We start from the raw sequence: 17942 nt of genomic DNA on the forward strand, positions 1-17942 counted from the left end.
TCCCAGCACCACAGCCCCTCTGAATGAGGTGGAAACATACTATACGCTTCCCAACATGCACTAGACTTTCCTGTCTTCTACTTTGTACTTGGAACCAATCCAGTGACCCCAACCAGCTTCTCAAAGCTGGAAGTGTGCAGAAAATATAATGGGAGGTGTCTGATGGGCTGCACCTGGCATTACCTGTTACAGCCCTCAGCATAACTCCACTGCAACAAAGGTCTGCCCACACAGGAGAATTCCAGGTATTTACAACTGGAAGACAACAGTATCTGATAAAAATGAGAGTAGATCCATCAATAAAAACAGAAGACTAGCCCAGCTTTCCTAAGAGTCTCTTTCATATTGTTTTAAAAATCTCTGGTAATAAAACTACCCAAGAACTCTGGTCTGGGCAAACCCAGGAGAAGGTCAGGCCATTCGTGCTCAGTAAATATGGATATGACATTCTTCAGGAGTCTGAATTTCAGGTGGATTTGGTTTCCACTGTGGGTGCCTGTACGACATCCATCTTCCCTTGGTAATACAATCTTGGCTTAGAAGAGACAAAGTTAGTGATTTAGGTGACCTTAGTTCCTCCAGTTTGCAGATCTTATTGCCTATAAAGTATAAACTGACCATGTTTCAACACTGCACAACACTTGTGCAGCTGCAGTCCAACAAGAAAGAATATTGATCTGTTTCAGAAAGATCAGAGGTAGGATTTTCACTCTTGAACAAGTCAGAATTTAGGGCTCAGTTTCTTAGTTGATGAATTCAATGGTGAACTTAGCAATGGCTTTGGTGCTGCTAGCTAAAGGGCTATGATGACTCCAAGTGCCAATTTAAGGCTGCAAAACTTCATAGGAAACAGTGGTGTCTGCCAATGAGTTTCCATATTCCAAGCATTTTTAGCATGTTTAGAAGCATACCCTCTTGTCCAATAAAGGAATTATAGGATTTGCTTTGCTGTGACCTTGTTCTTTATTGATTTTCCTTACATCAGCATATTAATTTGCACACAAACAAACCTTCTGTCACTCTCAGAGACCATAAAGGTGATCAGGGAGCTCTGTGAGAGCCAGTTGCTGAGATATGTAGATAACAGTGAGAAAGAGACTTTGATAAGCTTAGGGAAGCTGGAGAAGCTTGATCACTGACTCTGGTAGACAGGCAAAGGAAGCCAAAGAACCCCAAACAGTAGAGCACCAGAAGAGAAAGCACTCATGCCAGGGAATCAGTGGAAAAGGCTGTGCACTAAAATTAGACACAGGAAGATCATCCCTGAGAATACTTGCTCTAGACAGAAGCCCATCTCCCACACAACTTTGTCTTGACTACTTAGGCTGCTCTTCATTCTCTGTGCACACCACAGGCTTATGAAGGCCTCTGATGGGACAGTAAAATATCATCTTAAACTGGAAAAGAGCAGTTCTGGTCTCTTGTCCTGGAGCTGCAGTGTCATATTGTCCCATAACATAGAATCATTAAGGTTGGAAAAGACTTCCAAGATCATTGAGACCAACATGTGATGGAATGCTGTCATGAGAACAACACCATAGCACTAAGTGCCATGTCCAGTCATTTTGTGAACGTGTCCAGGGACGATGCCTCCACCACCTTGCTGGGCAGCCCACTCCAATGTCTAATCACTCTTTCAGTGAAAAAAGTCTTGCTGATGTCCAGCCTAAACCTCCCCTGGCACAGTGTGGAAGAGCAGCCTGACCTTCACCTTGCTACACTCTTCTTTCAGATAGTTGTAGAGTGATAAGGTCACCCTTGTGCCTCCCCTTCTCCCAGGTTGAACAACTCCAATTCTCTCAGCTGCTCCTCATAGAACTTGTACTCCAGACACATCACCAGCTTCATTGCCCTTCTCTGGACTGACTCCACAATCTCAACATATTTCTCCTCATGAGGGGCCCAGAACTGGACACAGAATCTGAGGTGCAACTTCACCGGTGTCAAGTGTCAAGTACTGAGGGACAGTCTCTTCCTTAGTACTGCTTGACACAACATTTTTTATACAGAGCAGGATGCCATTGGTCTTTTTGGCCACGTGGGCACACTGCTGGCTCATGCCTCTGTTCTCCCTCATCCCTGTCCCAGTCCCTTGTTTCCACCCATGCTCTATTCCCAGCTCCACCCTAGCAGTGCATCTGTGTAGGATACATTTCACAGAACTCCTCTTCAGAAAGTTAAGTAATTCTCAGATGAGGAAAGGTGTGGGTGGGAAACAGAATGTATCTTGAGGGAAGGCAGAAATGGGATATGGACCAGAAGAAAATCCAAAAATCAGAACAGAGGCAGAGAAAGAATGGTTCCCATGAAGTCCTAGAACAACTAGTTAGCAAAATTAGGAACTGAACTTAGCCCTTATCTAAGTTTTTATCTAAAAACTTATACTTGCAGTGTCCACTTCTAATGTTGACTTAACCCTTCCGTATGGGAAAACACTGATCCAAAGCTGTTAAGATTCCAGCCCAAATTCCTTAGCACAGAGTGAGGTGATGATGAGCCTGTCTCACAAAGTTTGCCTGCTTCAAAACCTCATCAAGTTTGTTTTAACTTTCCTAAAGCCATTCTGCTCAAGTGAGCTTTCCAACCTGGTTAGGACACCTTAGGACACCAAACCTGAGCCACCTTTCACTCCTGCTGGCACAAATCAGATGCCATTGCAGGGAAATGAAGAGTTGTGCCCAGTCAGACCAAGTACAGCACAGATGCCCAGTGCAGGGAGCCCACTGCACTTCTTCATTCTCCTGTGCTCCAAGGCACAGAAGCATCACACCTGCACTTGTACTATATGGAGTAAAAGTCTTCCTGACCTAAAAGTAAACACAAAGCCTAACATTTAAAATAAATCCTTAGTCTTTAATAAATAAGACATCAGGAAATAAATTTTTATTTATTTAATAAATAACAACAGTATGGATTGAATTCAAACATCTGAGAGAAAAATATTCCCTTGTAAATACTGAGCATTGACCCAGCCATGCTGCAAGGGCTGCAGATGACATACTTGTCAGCAATTTTTTTTAGATAAACTAGGGCAGGAAAATCTTTGATTCACAAAGGGAAACACAGCAAGCTTCAAGAAACAGATAGAACCTTTTGAGCTTTTCTAAATGGAAATTAAAAAGGTGAAGTAAGGTGGCTTGGCTGTAGAAGAGAAACACCAACAAGCACCAGACTCCCTTTGTGGGTATCCTTTAACTTGAAACTCAGCAAAGGCAGGTGCTAAGACAAACCCACATCCTTCATTCGATCCGCTCAGCTTGAGGAGAGGTTTGAATAACAGAACAGCGTAAGTAATTTGGGAAAACAGACAGTCAAAGAGAAGGACTTGACTGCTCTTGTTCCTAAATCTCAAGAGTAACTTAAAAACCATGGGACTTCTGTTAAAAAATAAAAATAATGAGCTCTATTTTTAAAGATATTCTGATTTCTCAATTTGCAGAATATATAAGCACTTCCAATATTTTTCACTTGCAGTAATTTTCAAGTGTTCAGTGTTTCAGGTGTTTCCAATTACTTCTCAACAATGCTGAGCCTTGAAATGTCTTTCTTAAGTGAAGGCTGAGATTCTTGTTTAACCACTTGAAAATGAGAGCTGGGACATCAGCACTTTGGTTTTATATTTTAGGTCCCGTTTTTCAGGACATCAAATATTGGAACTCATGATGAATACACCTTGGCAACACAGCACTGATGAAAAAAGAAATAACAAACCTGTAGTCATGTTGAAATAAGGTTTCTTTCCTGTAAGGTCAAGAGAGAACTTTTAACCTCTTCCTGCCCAGTATTAAGGATTTTGTAATAATGAGATAAACCTGGTGGAGAGTCATGATATTACCTAAGCAGAGAGATGTCAACAAAGCTGAAGGGAAACCGGTCTGTGGGTGAACCAGAAGATATGGCAGAAGACCAGATGGCTCTTTGGAAAACTTACTTAGGTTGGACCCTTAACACCCAGACACTGAATTTTTTCTATTTTAAAACTTGATTTCAAGTCCATATTTATTGCATTAGCAACAGGTGCTGGCCTGCATCCTTAAGGCTACAGTAGTGTTTGCAATCAGAGAGTATGAACATCACTGGTAGTGGCACTTTGTGCCAGAGTTGTTGGCGTGAACCGTAGGCAGGAGTTCTGCTAATAACTCATTATTAAACATAAACAGTGCTTGTGCTTAGATTTACTTTTCAAGACAGAGTAGTTACACGGGGGACTGCTACTTTATTTCTCACATTACAGGGTTCTGGTATGTGTTCAGCTGATGCCCTGAATAGTAAGCTGGACCTATGCTTTGAGAAGTTTATAAAAGGCACAGGACTGCCCACATGCTGAAAATAAAAGACTACAAAAAGTACCTGTAGATCAGAGACAACAGGCTTGTCTTTGTCTTCCTGAACTCCATACCTGAACAACATCCATTTCAGTCTCACCAGCTTGTGAAGCTTGACCAAATTCAACTGAATTCAGCCTTAAGAGTCATGCATGTAAATATTTTTCAGGATCTCAGCTGATATATCTCTGCAAGGAATACTGGATAAACTGGAACTCAAGTTAGAGGGAATCAATCAAAGAGCGTGCCAACAGACACATGAATGGCCAAGGCAGCACATATTCTGTACATACTTTCTTAAGACATAAAAGCCTGGAACTGGTCAGGCCATTGGACTGGAGGGTCACTGTAGGTCACTTCCAATTGAAACAGTGTATTCCCTTCTATACTACTTTAAAAATCTGACTTAGCCTCATGAAGACCACGACTCACTTTGCCTCAGGTTATCTTTAAATCATTTAAGAAGAGTAAAAGAAGTTTTGCTAAGCTTAGTATTAAAGCCTTGTCATAGATAAATCTCAGTATACAAAAAAAGGTCTCAGTTATATTTTTGTAGAATGAGCGTTTTAGAATTTGACCTGCAGGGTCAAATTCTCAAGGTCTTGCCTGAACAAGACAAATCATCACACTGCAGAACCTGATCCCGAAGAGATCATCCCAAATCATGAAGAACATAGAAAATCATCCCAAATAATGAAGAACACATGAAAGTACAGAAGAGATGGTTCTATTTCAGAGAAAAATGAGGGAAATGACAAGAACCAGAGTGAAAATAGTGAAAGAGACGTGAAGCCACCTGAAGAATTTGCCATTATGTAATTTCTTAAAATAAATGCATGCTCCTCTATCTTAGGAGATGAGATGACTAGGATAATTTAATACCAGCAAAGAATTTGGAGAAAGCTCCCCAAATAACTTTGAAAAGAAAAAAGCCAGCACAGTACATCAAATATCATCCTTGAAAAGCAGAGGAGTTGCCAATTGAAGCAGAACCAACTGATAATGTTGATATAAATCTTTTAATCTGTGTTTAGAGCTCTTAACCCTTGACCAAAGAAAACAGAGAAATGAGAACTGAAAAAATAAGCTAAATGAAGCGTAGGTGGAAGGAGGAGATGTGATCACAGATTAAGAAAGTGGCAAGAAAAGAACAAAAGCAAACAAATTCTCAACAAACTAATGAAAATGGGTCTTTGGTACGACCTGTGGCCCCTGAACTGAAATTCTATTTTTCCATGGTTGTGTGAGGTTGCATATAAGGCTTTGCTTCAGTTAATATAAACATATTGATCAAATTATTTTAAAGGTTGAAGTTACTTAAGACTCTGCCTTGGGTTCAGACCCCTGTTAAAGTGAACAAGCTTTGGCTTGGAAACGGATATATTCATCACCAAAAGAAGATCCTGATAGAATAAATAAATAAATTCAAACATGATCTTACATGGAAAGTAAGATGTAATAATAATTCCTCCTTTATTTATTTTACTTATTCAGAGTGAATTTGACACTGATGGAGAATTTGAGGTGGCCTTGAAGAAACACTTATCTATATAACAAAGTGCTTTTCTGTCTCATATTTCTGCCTTCCCCTGGGTTCTAGGGGACCTCCTTGGGGTCTAGGAGAACTGCTGAGTGTCTGTGGCTTATTCAACAACAGCTGTATTGCTGAGGCAAGCAATCCAGCTGCCACCACTTCTCTTCTAGAAACTGACTGATGATCATAAATGTAATTCAAAATCAGCAATGAAATAGCCATTGAATTGTAACAGACTTGCAGTTGTTACACTGAACTGTAGCATCATCAAGAAGAATTTTTTCCCCAAGGATTTTATTTGCTGAATGTGCCACACTGGTTTGGGAAAAGTCACCTACTCCAAAATATTTAATTACAATTCAGAAAGAGAATTAGATGAGACAAGAGTGACATAAACATCCTTCCATACTGCTTAGAAATGTTAAACCTAAACCTTTATAGCATCAAAACCTGCAGTTTGCTCTTTGGTTGGTCCAACATTACCTGCTTTCCAGGTGCCTCTGACATTTACCTTTTCTGCAGATGTGAACTACAGCACACACATCACAGACTCTGCACTTAACACTGCAGCACAGCAAATATTGCACTCACAGCCCAATAACCTGAGCCATCATTTGCTGTTACTTTCTGGATTATTTAACAAAGCAGACAAGAGGAAAAGGGCTCTGAGTAAATAAGTGCTGTTTGGCAGGCACAGTAAATATGTAGATCTCCATGACATTAATTTTAAATGGTGACTGAGAGTGCTTTGGTGTTTTTCACCCACTTCATACACACATAGCACAGTCTCAGGATCACCAGCAAGAAAAGCATATCATGGGTTCAGGTCATTACTTTTCTCTGTTAAACCCAACCAGCCCCCTGGTGCCCTGTCTGATACAAATGGACAGAGTTCCTCAGCAATAGGGGAGCACCTCCCCCTTGGTGTGAACTGAGCACGTGCGCTTGCTCAGGGCCTAGGTGTGTCACTGCCACCGTTCCATCCAGCCTCTGTACTCTGCCCAAACCCAATGGAATGAGTTTGACCAGGCTCCTGTCAAGCCCCCCAAGATGTCATTTCACCTGCTTTCCCCTCATTCACATCACAATAACAACTAAAAAGACTAAACATTATTAATGTAAAAGCATTATTATCAATAGTGAAATCTCCTAATTTATACTCATCCCTCCATTCCAGCATGCAGAATCCAGCATTTCAACTTATTAAATTTCATCCAATTAATCACAGTCCAGTCTATTTAGATCCCTCTGCAAGTCTCTTGTCCCTGAAGAGAGTGAACAGTAGCTCCCAGTTTGGTATTGTTGGCGAACTTGCTAATTGTACATTTAACCCCCGCATGCAGACCATTGTTAAAAATGTTGAACAGCACTGACCCTAGGACTTAACTCTGAGGTACACTGCTGGTGCCTTGTCTCCAGCCAGATGTAACCCCATTCGCTATAACCCCCTGAGCTCTTCTTTTCAGCCAGTCCACCACTCAGCACACCATGAATCCCACAGATGGGCAACTTGCCCAAAAGGATGTTGTGGAGGGCAGAGCCAAAAGCCTTATTAAAATCCAGAAAAATACACCTAACACCTTCCCATCACCCACCATGCAGATGACCTTTTCATCGAAGGATATCAGCCTACTTAAACAGTACATGCGTGCACTTGTTTTCCGTTTGTTGTGCCTGTTGATCTCATTATTTGAGTTAGATTTAATCAACTATGCAAAGTCAGATATATTCACTTGTACCACAACACCCAAATTCTATCTACATATTCAATAAAGTTAATAACATATTTCCACCATGTGCTGTATGAATATCTGAAAAGATCATGAGCTGCTGTTACACGTTTGTGAGCTGAAAATTTACAGCATGAATGTATTAATGAATTAAGCCTTTTGATCAAGCAAAAAGAAAGAAAGAGCAACAGACTGATATGTATTATTCTCCTGCTTGTTGTATTAAAAAATTGATTCAGTCTTTGGTCTGTTTCTTGGAAGACCATACCAAATAAACAAAGAGGGTAGTAAAGCAGTGTGGGATGATCAGAAGTAAATATCAAAATATAAATGTGTCCAAAGAGCCAAACACCCTGGGTAAAAAGGAGGAGCTATGCAAGACATATCTAATTTCCCATGCTGGAATTTTCCTTCATCTCCTTTTGTCAACAAAGGTCTTAGGCCTAACAGAGAGCAGACTGCAGTATGGTGCTGACACACTGGAGCATCTCGAAATGAACTTGTGAGAGTAGTCTAATTCCAGTCGGCCAGAGCATAACACCAAGGATTTGGCCATGATTCTCCTGTTAACTTAATTTAAAATTACAGAAACCACCTAGTGCTTCAGAAAAAGCTGTCATCAGAAAACAGACTATTTTCTACTATTGGGTCTCCCTTTCTGTTAAGACCTAGATCTTCCTGATAGAAAGCCTAATGCTGTTTGACACTCTTCTAGAGGAGAAGGAATTAGCCCATTCTACCATGATCAGGCACATTTCTGTATCCCAGCTAGCTTGCTCAGCATTTACTTGCGTGTTGATAGGTGTTGCTCTATGGTGCACCATCCATGGTACAATGCAGAAAAAGCTCCAGTGTTCTTCACTCCTCACCCCTCTATCTGCATAGACAGTGAAAGAAACTGTTAGAAATTGAGATTGATAGAGAATGGGAGGGGATAAGAAGGTGACATCTGCCTCATTGTAAGCATCAGTTTAGTGCAATGGCCATGGTCCCCCATTCAGCCATATATTTGAAAGGTCAGTCTGAAATAGAATAAGCCCTCACAGAGGGAATGAGAGTACAGATGAGGTATGTACTCTAAACCCATTTGCAGCCAACCTGACAATAGGAAGAGAGCTGATGTTTTCTTTAAATTATGTATGAGCATACTGATGACGTAGGAACACTCCAATTAAAAACAAATCAAGACAGAATATTCATCATGAGGCTTTGCTAGAGAAGCAGTTAATTGTCTGAAATCTTAAAAACTAAAGAGTGCATGTGTGGGCACATGATAAAAAACCTGAAGATAATTCCAGAAAATAATTACAACCACCTTTTCCTTAGGGAGCTGTTAGGCTGAAAGTACAGTGCAGAAACATCCATGTCATCTACCAGGCTTCACATAGGCAGAGGCCTTTAACTGATTCTTGCTTACTCCTTCAACTGAGGGAACAAATCCATTATTCTGTTTAGAGCATCATGCTCCAACAAGCTGTTCAAGCTGCAATTTGCTTCTTGGATGCTGTGCAAGGCAAAAACAAAATGTCTGAGTCATGGCAGAGAATGCTTCACAGCAAAAAGAAAGAGGGGAAAGATTGAGTGTAAGAAAGAAACCTTCACAAAATAAGGGAACCTAGGGAAATAAGCAGGACTGAGAAGTAATTAGCCCCACGAAAAACCCTTTTATAAGTCACCATGAACAGTACCCCTATGAATAGTCTTTATGGAAAGAATGCCCAGTGGTTAAACTGCTACCCAGGAGCTTGAGCAGTTCCTGATTGTCCATACACCTTTCATGTGAGGAGAGGAGGGTCACTTTTGTCACTTATGCTCCGTGACACATTGCAGAATAGGACTGAAGGTCAATTCTAAGAACTTTAAGCAGAATGATATTCTTAAAAGCCATACACAGAGATGCTAACAGACATTTTCAAAGCAATACTTTCATTGTGCCCAGGCTGCTAATTAATCCAGCACATACTTCAGCTAACACAGCTTGCCTGATTTTAGGATAGCTCAGTCAACACTAAGACTGTGCTTTGTTTCACGTGTAATTTGGACATGTGAAACATGCCCTGTGTCTCTCTGAATCTCATCTCTCCTTCCATAAGTCAGGGATAGAAATCATCACTGGCATCATGCACAAAAAAATGTAATGACAACAGTGAGGCTCTATGATATTATGACAAGGAGAAGGCTGGAAGACCTCTATAAATATGACAGATCAGATGAATCTCAATGTGAGTCTGCTGGTTCTACATTCTGGCATTTTGTGCTTGTCCAGAGTGCTGATACCAAGGGCACCCTGCCTGGCTCCTCAGGGCTCTGCACGGTCCCTCCAGAGCCAACCCAGCAGCATGGCATTTTCCCAATTAACACAGCCACCACAATCCACCAAACAGCCCTAAGTTCCCTGTTCAGGTGACCAGTTCTTACCTATCAAAGATGAATTTGTCTTCTAGGAGTCAAAGCACATTACAACTCATGTGGCCAGCACACCCACCATGACTTTTGTTGCCAGGTCAGATACCACATACAGATGGTGTCAATGAGCCAGGTGGAAAAAGGACTTGGCTATCTACAGTCTTCTGGACATGTGCTGAAGAGATAAGCTACACTGGTGGTCTAGGCAAGTGTAAATGGCTGAGTCTCTCCCGGGGCTGTTTGGGTCCGATCCAGCTAGCTCTGGATCCTCGGCCCCTCACAGCCTTTACAAGGACAAAAGTAAAAGATATGAGGTGCTCTTCTCCTCTGGGCTAAAAAATACCACAGCTTTATTGTGGAATTACTCCAGGGGATCCGCGATGGGGAATAGAGCAGTATCCGAGGGGAAAAAGAGACCGAATGCCTGATGGCGGGAGACTTTTAAACCCGGGGGAATGGGGGGTGGAGGAAGGGGGCCACAGCCAATGGGATACAAGTGAGGAAGGGGCGAGGGGAGGAGTAAACCTGGGACAAACCATTACCACCGGGGCTTTTGGGGGGAAAGACCATGTGATCAGTGCAAAAACAACTAAATAAACTATTTAGTGCAATACAACAGGCAAGCACCATCTTTTTCAGTTGTTCCAGTTACAAATTTTCTAGAATGGCTTGGATCTTTCAGGACAGAGGGGTGGAGCTACTCTGCTGTCCCTAAATTACTAGGGCTGCACTTTGCATCCATGGAATACCAACTGCTAAAGTACTGCAAGCAACGCACATGGTACAATGGACACCTTCCCCAGCTACCACTGCACCCATCCACTACTGCAAGGAGAGAAAATGTTCTTGAAGGATCAAAGTGTGACTTGGATTAAAATGGTTTATAGACACTGATCTAGGAAGCTGCCAGACATATCACCTGTGACCAGATTAACAGCACTCAGACCCCAAAGACAGAGAAAGCAGCTTGACAATTCACGTTTTCAACAGTAAAAAGCAATTTGCTTTGACAAAGATCAAGTTTTTCATGTGGAGGAGATGGGCTTCAGCAAAATGAGCAATGGAGACTGAAAGTGGAAAAGTGGAAGGCAAATTCTTAGTAAATCAGGCTGTGGAAGGCTGGAAACTGGTTCTTAATCCTAACCACTGCTGTCTGGTGCACAGCCTGAACCAGACCACTAGCCCTGGGAACACCTGTAAAACCAAATCCTGCAGGTGAAGATGCCTGAGAACCTTGTTGAGTTTTAAGGTTGGAGCCAACAGCAACTGAACATATGAGTTTGTGTCTAGCAGCAGAAATTAGCCTGGATTTTCATGGAAAGTTCATACACATACAGAAATCAGGTATGTCTGACTGAAACAGCTGCTTGGTGGAGTTTGAAGGGATATGCCAAGACACTTAACTGGGCACTTGGACTTAGTGGTTCTTTGAACACACAGTGCAATTGTATGTTCATTTTCTATAGTAGCCCAAACAAAAGAGACCAGACTCTGGCCTCTAAACTCTTCATACTGTTCATTTAAAAAACATCAGTCTGGAAAGTCCCAAGTCAGATGCTGAAGGTCAAGGTTAGGTGTAACTTGAAGATGTTGACGTAAAGCTGCTTGATATGGTAGCCAAGAAAATGTGAACCTTTTTTAGCTCCCTGTTCTCAATACTTGTCTCCATAGATAGCTAGTGACATATGGACATAGTCACTGTTCTAGTTAGCACAGCTTCTCAAAGAGCTTTGAGAAACTTCTGAGAGGGGCGTACTGTGACCTCGGACCCACATGCTGGGACTGGCCCTGGCTAGTAGATTAGGCTAAATGCTCATAAACCAAGTCATAGTGCTCCATAGCTAATGATTTCTCATTAAACTTTTAAACCTCAGAGTGGTTTGAAAGTTAAAAGGGTAACTCAGTAATGATAATAATAAAAGCATAAGAACATGGTAAAGGCACTGCATTTTTATAAGGCTAAACTATAAAGATATTTATAACAGTCAGTACCCTTATAATCTCCAAAACATAACCACAAACAACCATGAAATTAATATGCTTAGGCAACTGCTGAGCTTAATCCAGGGCAAGTTTAAATCAATGGAGGGACATCAGGGACACTGGACTGTGTCCAGAAGTGAGCGAATGAAAAGTACAGGACAGAGGGTAGTGCTCCAGACAGCATTCATACCGTAGGCTAAGAATTTTAGATACTGACAGACCTTGCACAGGAATTATCGATGGAAAATCCTCAGTAAGGCAGAAATTGCCTCATTTTTGAGCTATTCTTGGCATATTTTTCAATACCAAATCTAAGGTCCTAAAACCATAACTAAAGCTTTCCATAGGGCTTAGTGGGTTTACCATGAGTCAGGTTTAGTATAGCATAATTCCCTTCTTTGTGAATCCTGTTAAATTGTTTCCACTCTTTCACCACTCTGTTTCCAGTAAAGGTGGGTTAGGCACAGACTAAAGGAAGCAAAAAACCGGAATTCAGTTGCCTGGCAGTAAAACATATGGATAACTTCTGCAAACAGCTTAGATGTTTTGACTGCTTGAGTGCTGAAGGCCTGTACATGGGCTGTTTCAAACAGGACCAAACAAGAGAAAACCTTCACAATTCTTTGTTTGCCAGTGATTCTCAGTGGAGTATGTCTCCTGAATTTCTCTACTTCCAAGGACATTTTCAGTCATTGTTGCATAAAGAACATCTACTCCTGGATCTCCTAAGGATGTCAAAAATACTTTTCTCTCTCTCTGCCTCTGTCCTTGCATCTACTCCCTGCTTGTGGCTAGCTGGGAGACGCTCCTCCTGCATATCTACATGCTTCTGACATGCTCTTCTCCTGACTCTTTTCTGGATAATAAAGGCTATTCCAGCTTGACAAACCAACTCTCAAGGAATCCAGGAGGCTTTAGATCTGTGTCCACATGAGGACAGAATATGAAGCTGATAAGGGAGTTGCCATGATTGCGACACATGCATAGAGCATAAGATGAGTTCCTGCTTGACTTGGAGAGGAAGTGGGATGATGCACTTGCAGACACTCATAGAAAGCAAGACCTCCTGTTTACTGTGACTTCAGCATCAGAGCACCACAGCTTCTTTCACTTTGTCTGTCTTTCTCTACAAGATAAGTAACACCAAGGTAGACAGTAAATGAGACACTCACTACACAGGGACAACCCAAGCAAGAAGAAAATCTGACAAAGGATGCTGATTTAATGAACACAGTAATGAGAAATATTATGTGCACAGAGGAAATGGCCCAGCATAGTGGTGAAGTGCTGTGCAGATACAAAACAATTTGGTTGCCAACTGAGAAATGTGGCAAATATATTAGCTGTAAGAGTTATATGCCTTCCAACATAGTCTTAACATAAACTATTAATTTTCTATTGTTTCCCTCTAATCTGGTTAATAAGGCTGATAAAATATTTATTAGGTAACATGAAATATGCACAACACCACCTTTAACTGTGTGCTTGTCAGAGAAAACATACATTAAAAAAAAAAGAAACTGCTTATGAAACTTTGCTAAAACACACTAATCTGGACTCAAGCAATATCTATTGCCTTGCATACATATTTTCCCCAAGAAAGTGCAACTAGTTATTCAATATTCTTATTAATGATAACTATAGTAAAGCCCCAGTAAACCTGGAGAAATATATATTTTTTAAAAGATCAGGTTGAGTGTACTAGATACAACAGTATGCTGTCCATAAATGTGAAAATTGTAAGACATGTGCCAGAATTTATAGTATGCACAAACTCAGTAAATTGTTGGTCTTGAACAACTATAAATGTTCTTTTTTTGATGATTGGAACTAGATGGATGAGGTCTATTTTTACACAGGTTCACTGAAGGAGAAAAGCTGTTGACTATTAGCTGATGTGCACACTCATCAGGAACTAAGTGCAGTTAGGGCACATTTCCCTGGTCTGCAGTCAGTGCTTTACAGGCTGCTAGCTAAGGAGAAGTCGGTAGTAGAGACAATGAAGGCAGGCAGCTCTTCCTTTGGGAATAATACAGCCTCTCTTATATTACTCACGTATAAGAAGCTCAAGCATCATAACTTGAACAGAAACCAAATATAGATTCACACACAGACCAGAGGTCCTGGGACCATGCCACAAGACATGGAATCAACCATCCTCTCTCCTCTCTGAATCTCTGACTAGGCTCCAAGCCTTGGTTCTCTGGCTTCAGCTTTACATGTTTCTTCATTATAATCAGCTTGACAATGCAGGGGAAAATGGCAGGGGGATTTGTTTTCACTGTACATGGACTCCCTCCTCACCTGTTACATGATTAGGCTGTTACATAAATGACCCAAGATGTCACATTCCTCACCCGGGCACTGACCCTTGAAATAAACCAGGCAACATGACTCTGAGTTATGGAGGGTCTATTTGTGAGAGGATTTGCTGAGCAGGGCTGCACTATAGAATGTTCTTTCCATCTACATGACTGTGTTCATCAGTGGATCATCATTTGCAGACAGAGACATTCAGACAGCTATGGTGCTGAGAGTTTCCATGTTCTGTTCCAAAACTGGATGCACATCAATGGGATACCAGTAATGTTTCCTTCATCTTTATTTTTCCAAGTAAAAGGAAAAAGGGCAATCAATCACAAGTGCACCAACTTGCTTCCTTGTTTAAAAACAAGTAGATGACCTTGAATAAGATTTTCTCTCCCATCCCTCTCTTCACACTCACTATCTGATCCAGAGCCCATGGAAATATGTGGAAGTTTTAACCCAGACTTCAAAGGGCTTACAAACAGCCCTTTTTCATCTACTCTTTTCAAACATACCCAGCATTTTATGCAGCACGGTGTATTCAATATATCTGGTGCCATTCGCCTACAAACCACAAAGCATTTTGCAGTCATTAACAGCACACAATAACAGCAAATGTTATTAAGCAAATATTATTCAATGGCTGATTCTATGGCTCCTGAAAATGAATGTGAGGGGAAAGGATTTATCCAGAATCACACTGAGTTAGTGCCATGACTGCAAAAGAGCTCCTGCTCTCTCTACCCTAAGGAATGTTTCGTCCCCTTGGATACTGGATTAATTTTGAAAAGATTGTGAAGGCAACAGGTAGCAAACACCATCCTTGCTTCTTATGGCACCTCCCTGAGGGTGATTCTCACATGTTGTCCTCTAACACACTATCAGAGCATATTGTCCAATTCTCAGAAAGGGCATAGCACCTGAGCAAGGCTGATGGTAATGCCAGTAGACCATCCAGTGATCCCCCAAGGGGTATTTGGCTCTGTGCTATAGGTTGTTAAAGTATAACTGTCTACTAATTCACACAACCAGGAGTAGCACTGGCTTAGAGAATATGTATTCCACAAACAAATGCCCTGTTATCCTGTGCACTGCAGGCTTGCACATCTCCACAAGTAAAATTCACTCACTTGATTTTGGCCACCGAAAAAAAGGTTTTCTTCCTTTTTTTTTTTTTTTTTTTTGTAATTTTCAGCAAATATAATGAAATTATTTCAAATGTAGACCAAAGTGAAAGCTAATGTACATTGTTACTAATCCTTATTAGGATAAACCCCCCTGATATCTCCTAATCAATGATAAAAATCTGACCTGCAATTACAATTTATTCCCTGTCTCTACAGAAGGTGAGTTTCTATGAAATCGCATTACACGTCAATTTGCAATGTGCTCCAGTTTCTCATCAGATATTGGATCTAACTGGTCTAGTATATATTTCCCAGAAAAGGAGTGACAGAAAGGGAAGGGCAGGCATTGGGTTATCTGGAGGGATCTCTTAGAGAAGCTGTGTGACATGATATCTTTCAGCTGTTTCAATGGGTGGTCTCTCTTGCACTTTTCAAAGACAAATGATGCACCAAACAGTCAAACTAGAATAGAGCAGCACTCTATTCTAGTTTACAGAACTCTGGGATTTAGGGAAAGGCAGGACATAGGGGATTTGAAAGTTGGCTGCAACTCCTGTACTTAAATTTCTGTTCCAAGCCCATCTAGAACCAATGCAAAGCTCTGGGGAAATGCAAGTTCTCATTCTGATGAAGCTAACAGAGCTGTATGGCTGTACCAGAGTCTCTACCTTCTGTATTCATTCATATGTGAATGCTATGAGCTCTCTAGCACAGGAAGTACATTTTCAACATTCTTGTCTTTCATTTATTTACTTGTTCTTAATCCAATCCATGACCAATTCCTCTGGAGGCGGCAAGGGTGACCTCAGTTCATTTAGAAACAACCCGCATATATTCCAGCTTAGCTAATTTGGTAGCATCATATTCAGTTTGAAGGATTATTTATCTTCAAAATGTAACATTTAACATTGACACTAGTTTCTTGAAAGGTTGAAAGAATAAAAAGTATATAGGAAATAATATGTAAACTCAATGTAAACTCCTATAAACACAGCTACTTCACTTTATCACATATTCCCAGCCCATGAGGCTTTTGGATGTACTAAATCAGGGTTCCCTAATTTTCAAAGGCCTGAACAAGTAAGCAAAATGCTATTAGTTAAAAATAAGTCCACCATACAGGTGAAAAAGAGAGCTGTTTTCCTTGCTTTCCTTAAGACTGAAAGACAAAAACTGGCTCTCAGCTGAACCTGAGCTCACAGATCAGCAGATTGACATTGCAATCAGCAGTGGACAATGACAGTACAGTTATCTGGTTTAGTTAACAGCAGCCAGAGCAGATCATGCAGCTGGCAACAGGAAGAATAATTTTCTTCTTATCATGCATCCCTTTCTTAATCTAATCACCTACAGAACAACTTACTTATTTCTTTCAGCTCAAAGTAGCTTTTTCAATAAAAAGAAATGAGAACAGTAAACACAAGATTCTTAGAATGCAGAAATGGCAAGGTACTTTGGATCTGTTACCTCCTTTCCTGAATCTTGCAGCATTTTTATTTCAGATACAAAAAATGTAGCCAACAGAGAAGGTATTTGTACAAATTTTTCATCAGTGGGGATCTCCAAGACAGTATTAAGTCAGTCACATGGCAGTGAGTATCAAGAAAATCCTTTCTTCTTCCTTTCTGCTGTGACCAAGAAAGCTATCTTAGCTACATATGTTGATAACAAAAATAGAGAATGTGTAGCTTTCTGATATATTCTTATTTTTACATGTTGAACTCCCATATTTTGATATTCTTACATTTTGGGAGCCAACCCAGCAATTTAATTTGTAAAAACACCTTCCCATAATGCTTCAGCTTAATTATACTGGGAAAGTCACTGTCTGAAAAAGATGTATTGCAATCATGCAATCATATGGCCTCTCAAATCCATATAGATTTTTAAAATGCCTTGTTCTGTGAGGTCTTGTCAGGGGAAGCTGTCTCTAGCCTTCAGCTGTTAGGAAAATCAATTACTCCTACCTCAGGTACTGCTACAGGCCAAGCAGGTCATTAAAAATAGCTAATGGCTTAGTCAGCCACAAAACCTTGTCACTTGCCCCATGCATCCTATTACATTCTCTCAGCACACTGGAATTAAATGTAATTAGCTTATGACAATCAATCACTTTTTTTTTCATCAAGAAAGAAAAGTAGGGGAGTCTTTGGGTAAAAGATGATCTATACAGCCCTTTCTGACATAGGAACAAAGAATAGTTTTTACATCATAACAACATCAAATCTTTTCAATATAACCTAAAGTTCTGCCAAGCCATAATTCTCACTTGGACTTTTCTCACATTATTATAAATTAAAAAAAGGAAGAAATAAATTATAAAAGTGTGTGGATGTGTGTAGATACATAAGGGAATAATCACTCAGTTTGTTTCCTAGACCTAATAAATCTTTGTATAAAATGGTAGGGTGGAATGATTTTCAGTTAAGAATTGATCTCATGAAACTGGAAACTGTTATTAGCAAAATTACCCTTGGACCATAATTTTACTGGTACCTGTGGACTCCTTTTTGTCTTTTCTATTTTCTAT

Source organism: Agelaius phoeniceus, chromosome 2, assembly GCF_051311805.1.
Source record: "Agelaius phoeniceus isolate bAgePho1 chromosome 2, bAgePho1.hap1, whole genome shotgun sequence".
Lineage (NCBI taxonomy): Eukaryota > Metazoa > Chordata > Aves > Passeriformes > Icteridae > Agelaius > Agelaius phoeniceus.